This window comes from Cydia amplana, chromosome 18 (genome assembly GCF_948474715.1).
Source record: "Cydia amplana chromosome 18, ilCydAmpl1.1, whole genome shotgun sequence".
Classification (NCBI taxonomy): domain Eukaryota; kingdom Metazoa; phylum Arthropoda; class Insecta; order Lepidoptera; family Tortricidae; genus Cydia; species Cydia amplana.
Genome location: NC_086086.1, coordinates 12,210,342 through 12,219,852, shown reverse-complemented (window position 1 = coordinate 12,219,852; position 9,511 = coordinate 12,210,342).

Genomic DNA, 9,511 nt, shown 5'->3' with positions numbered 1-9,511 from the left:
CATCGACGTTTACTGGCTAAGTTTGACTTCGTACGCCCCCCCGCCTCCTGCGCACTTTGAGAGTCAGTTGTGCCGGGGCTCTCACCGCAAGAAGACGTCGACGTGATGCCGAATAGATCCGCTACACACGTGAGTCATGTCATTTCGATGTTACGGGGACAAAAAAAATATCATTCCGGAGTTTGCTATATGTTTTTTGTTTCATATTTGTTATTTTTCAAATATTTACAGATCGTGTATTTTGTACTTGTGAGTTTAAATGTCGCGATAGTTAAAGAATGTGGGATTTAGTTATTTTTTTATAATTTTATTTCACCTCGGTTTATCATTCCACCAATTTCATTCCGGTGATTTCGGTGTAGTAAAATGGCTTTAATACCCACCAGAATGAAAATAACACCGGAATGATATGAAAAGTAGCTTCACTTTTGTGTTTAAGTATTATTTGGGGGCACTGCCATGCCCCCGCCAAGTCCGACAAAATAAGATTCAATCAAAGACAAACATAATTTGGAACTATTGCGAATGCGGACACGGAAAAGGTGCTGCGGACGGGATTGGTGGTATTTTAAAGACGGCTGCCGATAAAATAATCTCCTTTGGAAATGACATCCCTGATATCGATGCTTTGGTGCAAATTTTGCAGTCTAGGGTTCAACGAGTGAAAATCAAAATAGTCCAAGACTACGAAGTAACAGAAAAAGATTGGCTGTTACCTAAGAACTTAAAGACTTTTCCCGGAACTATGCCGGTACATCAAGTCGTTTGGATGAAAGAAACAGAAAGTCGCTTGGCACTTCGATGCCTTTCATGCACTGAACCAGAGTGCAAAAATAATGCAATCAGATGCCCTCATGGTAAACATTTGGGTTTTCATGACTCGGCTCCAAACCGTGGTAATGAGCCTCAACCAAATAATGCAGTGACCAAAAATAAGCAAAACAGAATTGTACCGGCTATAAATATGCAGTCTTCAAAAAAATCCAGTAAGACTAAGAACGTCAAATCAAGTGAGAGTTTGGCGAAACTGACGCCCGTTAAAATGTCCGATATTCTAATACTACCAAAAACCACTGACTTAATATAAAAGAAATAGACACACAAAGCAGAACAAAAACGTCAACAAATGTGGATCCCAATGACGTTTCGCACCATTTGCATTGATGATAAAAACGCTTACGTAAATATTGAGTCAAGATAAATGTTTCGTACATAAAAGAGCTTAATGTCGTAAGCATTAAGTGTCAAATTTGCAAACAGAGGTACCAACACTGTTAAAAAATTTAGTCCGATGGCACTAACGTAACGTATTTACGTCAAACAACGTCAAACGAGAATAATGAACGAATGGAGTCACTTTGGTACACTTTATTAGGTATTACTGTACAGAAAAACCAATTGAAGTAATAAATAAAGCAAATTTAATTTAATCGGGAGCTCAAATAAAATTAAATCGTGGTTCAAATTCAAACAAATTTAATTTTTAATAAGTAAGTATACTTCTTTAACCTTTTAACCGCCAGCAATTTTTGATCGAGCGTGCTCGTGTCGCCACTAGGGTTTGCTCCCGGGAAATACCGGTACCGAAAGTACCGGGAATTCCCGGGATTTAGAGCCAAGCAAAGAACCGGGATTTCAAAATTAAAATCCCGGTACTCCCGGGATTTTCGGGACTAAAATTTCCGGTACAATATTTGCCTGCTTTCTGTTACTTAGCATGAAATATCATGTTTTATAAAGAAAATGAACATATTTTATCAATCTAAGGCTGATGGTAATACTTTTACGGCTGACCACTACATTAAAATAAATGTTAAAAAAAAATGGGTTTGACAATGCCGACAATATAAAATTGCGTAATTTGATACTTTAAGGGCATAAATGTTTGTAAGATAAATAATTTTATACGAACAATTAGTTATTTCATATTTGTATACTAACTAGAAGCAAAAATAGAGACAATTTTGTAATTAATAAAATACTACTTTTAATTCAAATTCAAACACGGTATAAGAAACTCACATATGATAATTATATTTTAAATGAATTAATAATTCTGGCTGAATAATTTCTCGATTTGTCGTATTGATAGTTTTGTTATTATTATGTTCGAAGGTCCACAGCCCATTTTGAACGCATGCGTTAATTATCATTTTTTTTATCCTTTTTCACAAAACGTCTTACATATTAAAAAAAAATGATGATATTACTGAGCCACAATTCAGTTTTTGCCAATCAACAAAGATAGTAAAAATATCATGTAGTTTAGGAAAAAAAAACAATTTATATTAATGATTGTGTGACTTAAAGACACATATTATGGTACAAAAGAAGTGTGTAGCTTCACTGTACTACTTTTTTATTGTTTTAAGAAAGATTCGTGGTCGTTTTACGCTTTTTTTTTACTGAAAATTGATTTTTGAAGGCAGTCCCGAAAGTACCGAAAATACCGGGAAATCCCGGTTCCATTTTTACCCGGTACCGAAAATCCCGGTTCTTTTAAACAGTACCGATTCTGCAATCCCTAGTCGCCACGGACAGTAATTGTACCACGCAGAGTAAGGTTGGCATAGTTACGGGAGTTATAAATGTGCTGTAAAAACCTAATCAGATAACTTATTAAATATTAAAACAATTTATTAAATAAAATAACTGTGTATTTTAGATCTACATTTACTCATCGCTCGGGTGCACGGGGACATTTATTGGTACTGATTGGATTTTTGAGAAGTGGGTAATTTTTGAAGTGAAAACTTCTTTAGCGGCGCTGGGCACTTTTTGAGGTGGGGAAAAAATGATAAACTCGAGACAGCGTAAGGCGATCACGTGACCGTAAGGGGCGTAAGGCGATCACGTGACCGTAAGCCCCGTAAGGTGGCCACTCATAATTTAGATGGCATTTAAATCAATAAAGAAAAACTCAATGTTATTTGACATTTATGTTGCGGACTCCTTTTCAAGACTCTTTACCTATGTTCAAATAATTTGACGTTGTCATGGCAGTATGTAAATAAACATGTCAATGAAAAAGTGTGATCTTATTTGAGAATGATAATAATATATAATAAATAAATAGAATACCTCCGCTAAACGTATGTATCGTGTTACCGGGCGTCGGTAACATAGTGAGGTGAGTTTTCACTTTCGTTCCACAACCGTTGTTGCTTGTTTTTATAAAGTCCATACTTTATAAAAAAATCCTGTGGTTGTCACTGTGTTCAGACAGGTTTAGCATTTACAGTTAGTCGATATAAGCCCTTATTGGTGGTGTATACCTATGTAGGAAACAGGGAAATGGGCCGAACACACAAGTGTCGTTTTGCCTTGTATAAAACTGCATCACCCCTATCTCTTGCTATAATTAAATAGCAGTACACTTTGCACGTGTCATAGGTTTTCTTGGAAATCTTGAATTTGAACATAATGTTATTCGTTACGAATGCCATATAAAAATATAAAAAAATATTGACCTCACATCGACTCATTAGATTTTTGTTCCTTGACATCCCTTCTTTGGTAGTAACAAATTAATTTATTCAAAACCATAAAATTACCACCAGATTACATAAATTATGTAATGCTATCCCAAGAACTAACCGAAAGAAATACATTCCATCCTTTTTCCTTGTTTTATCATTGTTATTTTTACATATTTCGACGGCACATTTCGTAATTGTTGACAACTTCACATTTGAGCGTTTCAAACAAGACTAAACGAAAAAGTAATGCGTGATCTGTTTTAACATCACTTTTGTGGGGCCATTTTTTGCGGCTGATTGGGTATCCAGTTCTTTATTCTATATCAATGCCAAAAACACATAAACGTACATGACATGTCGGAGGTCACGGTTAAAGAAACAATACCTGCCTCTGAGCGAATGACAACATTATCTAAAACTAAAGTCATGCAACACGGTAAAGGCAAACTTGTAGCTAAAAAGTCAAAGACATCAGAATCGAAGGTTTCACCATCAAAACCTGTTGGTACCCCGAGGATTTCAAAGGACCAATTATTAAGCTCATCGCCAAAAAGTTTCCTCAAGGCCAAACATGTACCAAAACTAAATTGTGGTCCCTCAACGTCCAAAATACCTACGTCTTTAGCAAAACCAGGTAAAGGTCCATCAGTATCAAGTTTATCTCGGATTAGTAAGGATAGTGAAAAAGAGTCAACTGGCTCTATAATCAGTAGGTCATTGCTAACACATTATGAGAATCAGGTTTTAGAAGAAGTAATACCATCGAGTTCATTTTTTGAAGCCGAGTTTGACAGCAAACTGTTTTCTGAACAGGAAGAAGCCAGGAACATGGAAAATTTGTCAGCAGTAAGACGTGTCAATCAGGAAAAATCTAATGTAAGTATTTGAAAGTGACGCAGATTCTTCTGACTTAGACATATTTTAGAAATATTTGATGTAGTATTTCGAGTATAGGCGAAGATAATGATTAACAAGTGGTGACATTTAATGTGATAGTAGTATAAGTTACGTATAAGCAATTTGTTGTTAATTTAAATTTGTATTTAAGTCAATCATGGCCATGTTAGTATGCTAGATGTTGATAATGTGATACTAATGTTATTGATCCCAAAGTAATTTGTTCCTAGTTTAAGGATGCTAAAGATATTTATGGTAAAAATATAGCTTCGTTTACTATTCATTAACTACAAATTTTCTAGTTTTCTCTTCCGTGTAATGCAGCAGCTTTATAAGGTTAAATTACACATTTGCACATTTTAATATCTGGTTGCATGTTTGAGAGCCTTTTTTAATAATATTTCCATTGATTTTGAAATATGTAATCCATATATAATGTTGATTATTAATGTGTCTAAATTATAAGTGGATCAAAATATAAAACTCTTTAAATATTAATATGTAATATCAACTGTTTTGTTAAAAGTATTCTTGTACTTCACATCTACAGTGTCTATTGTCCAGCTGGGAATAGGTATACGAAATATTTATAAGTAGATAACTATATAAAAACTAATTGTTGATCTCAAATACTACAATATAAAAAGTGATAACTAGTAGTAGGTACTAGTTAGTAGTTGTTTGATATATTTTTTATTTGTACGCGTTGTTGATTTAAGGGTAACTCTTTAAATTACTAGCGTCCGTTAGGCTCGACGGTTAAGCTTTGAGTAGCTCAGGCTCAGCTTGGCGTTTGTTGCAGAGGCTTTGTATTAATATTCTTAATAAAATTCCACTTTTACGAAATATAAATTTTGGGCACATAATTATTATGTTATGTATTTCAAATCGAAATAACAAGCTTTTCTTAATTTCCAACAAAAAATGTCCTTAAGTAGTTCTTTTCTACTGTATTGCTTATTTCTATAGGCTTTGTATTGCGGTAACTCAAATGGAAATTCTAAAATTTTACCTATTAAATTTGTGGGTCAATTTTTTCGTTTTTAAATTGAAAGAGCTTGTTATCTCGAGTAGAAGTACCATAAATTGTGCCCATAATTTAGTAAAAGTGGCACTTTTTAAAGAAATACTCGATATGCTAGATTGAACATGGGCATTCGAAATAAATTTTCGGTTAATTATTGAACTTGGCTGATTTAGGCAGTTCTTAGCATTTTTCTCATTTTAGTGTATAGATATCATTCCTGTGTTTATTTTTTTCATTCCGTTGGGAAAAATGTCATTCAGGTGGAGTGTTATATCATTCCTTTGCATACTTATCATTCACGTGCGAGTCATTTTCTTTATTCCGGTGGAAAAATGTCATTCAGGTGGAGTGTTATATCATTCCTGTGTATACTTATCATTCACGTGCGAGTCAATTTTTTTAATCTCCGATAATTCTCAAAAGGCTTAAGATATCAAGTGCTCTGTAAGAGGCTTATCAAAGAACAGTCTGAGGTGTCGATTGACATTAAAAGAAACAACGAAGAAACGTAAATAAAGAATTACACCGGAATGACACAAAAAACTAGTACTGTTGAAATTGACCCATTATCACCTTTCAAATCTGCAGTCCTGTAGTTTCAACACAGTTCCCTTTAAAACACTATAGGAAATTAACGTCAGTCTGATTGAAATCCACAGACACTAGTAACTAGTAACACGGTAATAATAGACTGATAGAATTTTTCACAGACACTTTATATTATACGGTAGTCGTAAGTAATAATTAAATTGGTAGTGATAATGGTAGGGAAGCGTGCGCGCGCGCCGGTGTTCGAGCCTCCGAATGTAGTCTACGCGGCGGTCAGTGACTGTACAGGCGCAAGGTATGGTCGACAGCGGGGCGTGACTTATATATTATAATAGGCCATAGAGAAATAAGCAGGTAAGTTTAGACTACTCACTCCATATGTATCAGTTTCCTTACTTAGTAAATAATATCTGGGTGACCGAGCTTTGCTCGGAAAACATATAATAAGTAATAACTCGGAAATGCGCGTTTTCCTAGAGATAAGACCTAGCTAGATCGATTTTTCGCCCCCGAAAACCCCCATATAGCGAATTTCATCGAAATCGTTAGAGCCGTTTCCGAGATCCCCGAAATATATATATAAATAAATAAATAAACAAGAATTGCTCGTTTAAAGGTATTAGATAGATAGATATATAAGTTGTATTGTATGACCCCGTTCCTTTTGTCACGCATGCTAATTGTTTATATATTTATATATAAACAATTAGCATGCGTGATTTTTATATATTTTGTAACTCGTGCCTTATTTTATGTGTGACAATAAATAATTCTTTATTCTTTAATTCTGTGACTTGGACCACCTCAAAACAAGTCATCTGGTAGAAGTCAAAATTTCGACGAAGAAATTGAACAATTTAACGGCACAAAAAACTAAAAGCTATTGCCAATAGCCGGAAGCAAAACGTTGAGGCTGCAATGCAATCTGGAGATTAAAACCCGGGTTCGTGCGAACTTAACTTCTAGTTTGATAATCAGTTTCTAATCTTCATGATGTTAATTGATACTTACTACTTGTTTGTTTTTAATATCTTTCTCTCAGTTTTTTTTAATATTTTCTCACCGTTTAAACCTTCCCTGGACTTCTACAAATAATTCAGTAAGTACCAAAATTAAACAAATTTATTTTTTAGATTAATAAAAGCAACGTTTACGTAGAAGTTTGATTTTTTCACAGCTTCAAGGGACTACCAATATATGTTTTTAATTTAAACTCAATTCCTCTACGCGTTCCAGAGATAAAGGGTCTTGACAGACAGAGGGACAACAGAGTGATCCTATCTCTATAGGATCACGGACGGAACATCTCTATGTTCAGTTTTTCCTTTTGAGGCACGGAACCCTAAAGAATGAAGCTGAGGAAGTCGAGTGACTAGCATCTGTCATTACGATACATTTTTACTTTTCGCTTTTTGCTTTTTTTTTTAAGTGAAAGCTTCTTGAGCGGCGCTGTGCACTTTTTGAGGTGGGGAAATAGTATTTTATGCAACCGTTGTTTAAGAGAGGAGTTAAACAACATTGCATACAATACTTTTTCTACGACCAAGCTTTGAAATAAAATTGTAAATTTAACAAATATTTTTCATTCAAGAAGTAGCAACGAATGGAGGGGCGGGAAAAGAGTTATAATGAATGAAATAAAAAAACATGTCTACCGTTCACTTATCTGTCAGAGATGACAATTAAAATTAGGTTGGCAACAATGTATTTCATACGATATTTTTTAAGTGGTGATTACACGAAGTATCGTAAAAGTGCCAAAAAGGTACTGCGTGTATGCACAAATACTTTTTTGGGGAATAGACTAAAGACTTGTCTTGACAACCATAAGATAGAGGTTTAAAGGTGTGTGCACGACCCTTTAAATGACAAATAAAAGTACGCGAGTAGAAAAAAACCGGCCAAGTGCGAGTCGGACTCGCGCACGGAGGGTTCCGCACCATCAACAAAAAATAGAGCAAAACAGGCAAAAAAACAGTCACCCATCCAAGTACTGACCCCGCCCGACGTTGCTTAACTTCGGTCAAAAATCACATTTATTGTATGGGAGCCCCACTTACATCTTTATGTTATTCTGTTTTTAGTATTTGTTGTTATGGCGGCAACAGAAATACATCATCCGTGAAAATTTCAACTGTCTAGCTATCACGGTTCGTGAGATACAGCCTGGTGACAGACGGACGGACGGACGGACGGACAGCGGAGTTTTAGTAATAGGGTCCCGTTTTTACCCTTTGGGTACGGAACCCTAAAAATGGTTAACTCGAGACAGCGCGAGACGATCACGTGACCGTAAGACGTGAGACGTAAGACGTAAGATGTCATTGAGTTTTCACTTCGGTTGGCACTCCCAGAGTGCAACCCGTTGTTTTTTTTGTCATAAAAGTTACGATCTTGCTTGTCTAACGTATTTTTTTATTAAATCGCTCCAATGTAGTGCTCTTATAAATAAAGGTATTATTGTTATGACGTTCAGCCATCGATGTTCATTAATTGACGTCTTCAATTCTATTCGAAGTTTAACTTTTCACTTTAATCTTGACATCTCGAGAGCAACCGACTAATTAATCCCACCAAAAACATTTTCATATAAAATGTTGCCGAGACGAAACCATAAAACTCGCATTGTCAAAAACTAATCAGATCTCTTGTCTGCCGTGTCACGCGCATCTCGTGTAACTATAAAAGTTGAGTTTCGAGATAATTACGTTTAAAGTTTTAAGGATTCAAATGCTGTTATCGTTGACGGTTCATTGTATTTTTTTAATTTTTTCTACTCTACATGTAGGAAATATGGTCACAGAATAGGATCTTTAATTTGTTTTTCGCATAATTGAAAAGTTTTCATTTTATTCGAATTAAATAGTTCCGCATGACGAACTCTTCCATACTATAGTGGTCACACGTAGTCATAGTAAGTCAAGTTACATGACTTACGCGTGATCAGGCGTGCCACATATTAAGCGAAATAATATTGTTGTCGTATAAACCAAGCGCTCAGTCAGTCATGCCAAATTGCCTAACTCCGGTAACTTAAGAACATTATATCATGCAACTTAAGTTAACTGAGTTGTGTCTGACGCCATCGCCATCGGCAAAAAAATGAAGTTACATGAGTTAGTCATATGCTTTTCTCAGTAAATAATGAAGATTTTCAAAATGTTCTTTTAGAAGATATATATTTAATGGTTTTTAAGACGATTTAGACTGGTTACCCGTTACTCATGTAACTCGAGTTAACGGAGTTTGGCGTGACAGGGCAGTTGTAGAGCCAAGCTTCTAACTTCACAAACTCTACTCCTTAAGCTTAGAATAAATTTAATTTCTCTACACCTTAGTCAAATGTGCCTTACAATTAGCCGTTCCACTTTGCCCTTAAAATCCCATTCTGGTTTATAAATCTAAAACGTTTTTGGAGTGTTTTGCGCCTATTTTTATTTGACGGCTATTTTATTGTTACAATTTGACTGGCTCCTACAATTATTTTAATAGCACGATTTTTAAATAGACCGCGTGAAACATTTTGCGGCAGGCACTGGTTGTTATAGTCGTTTGGCTA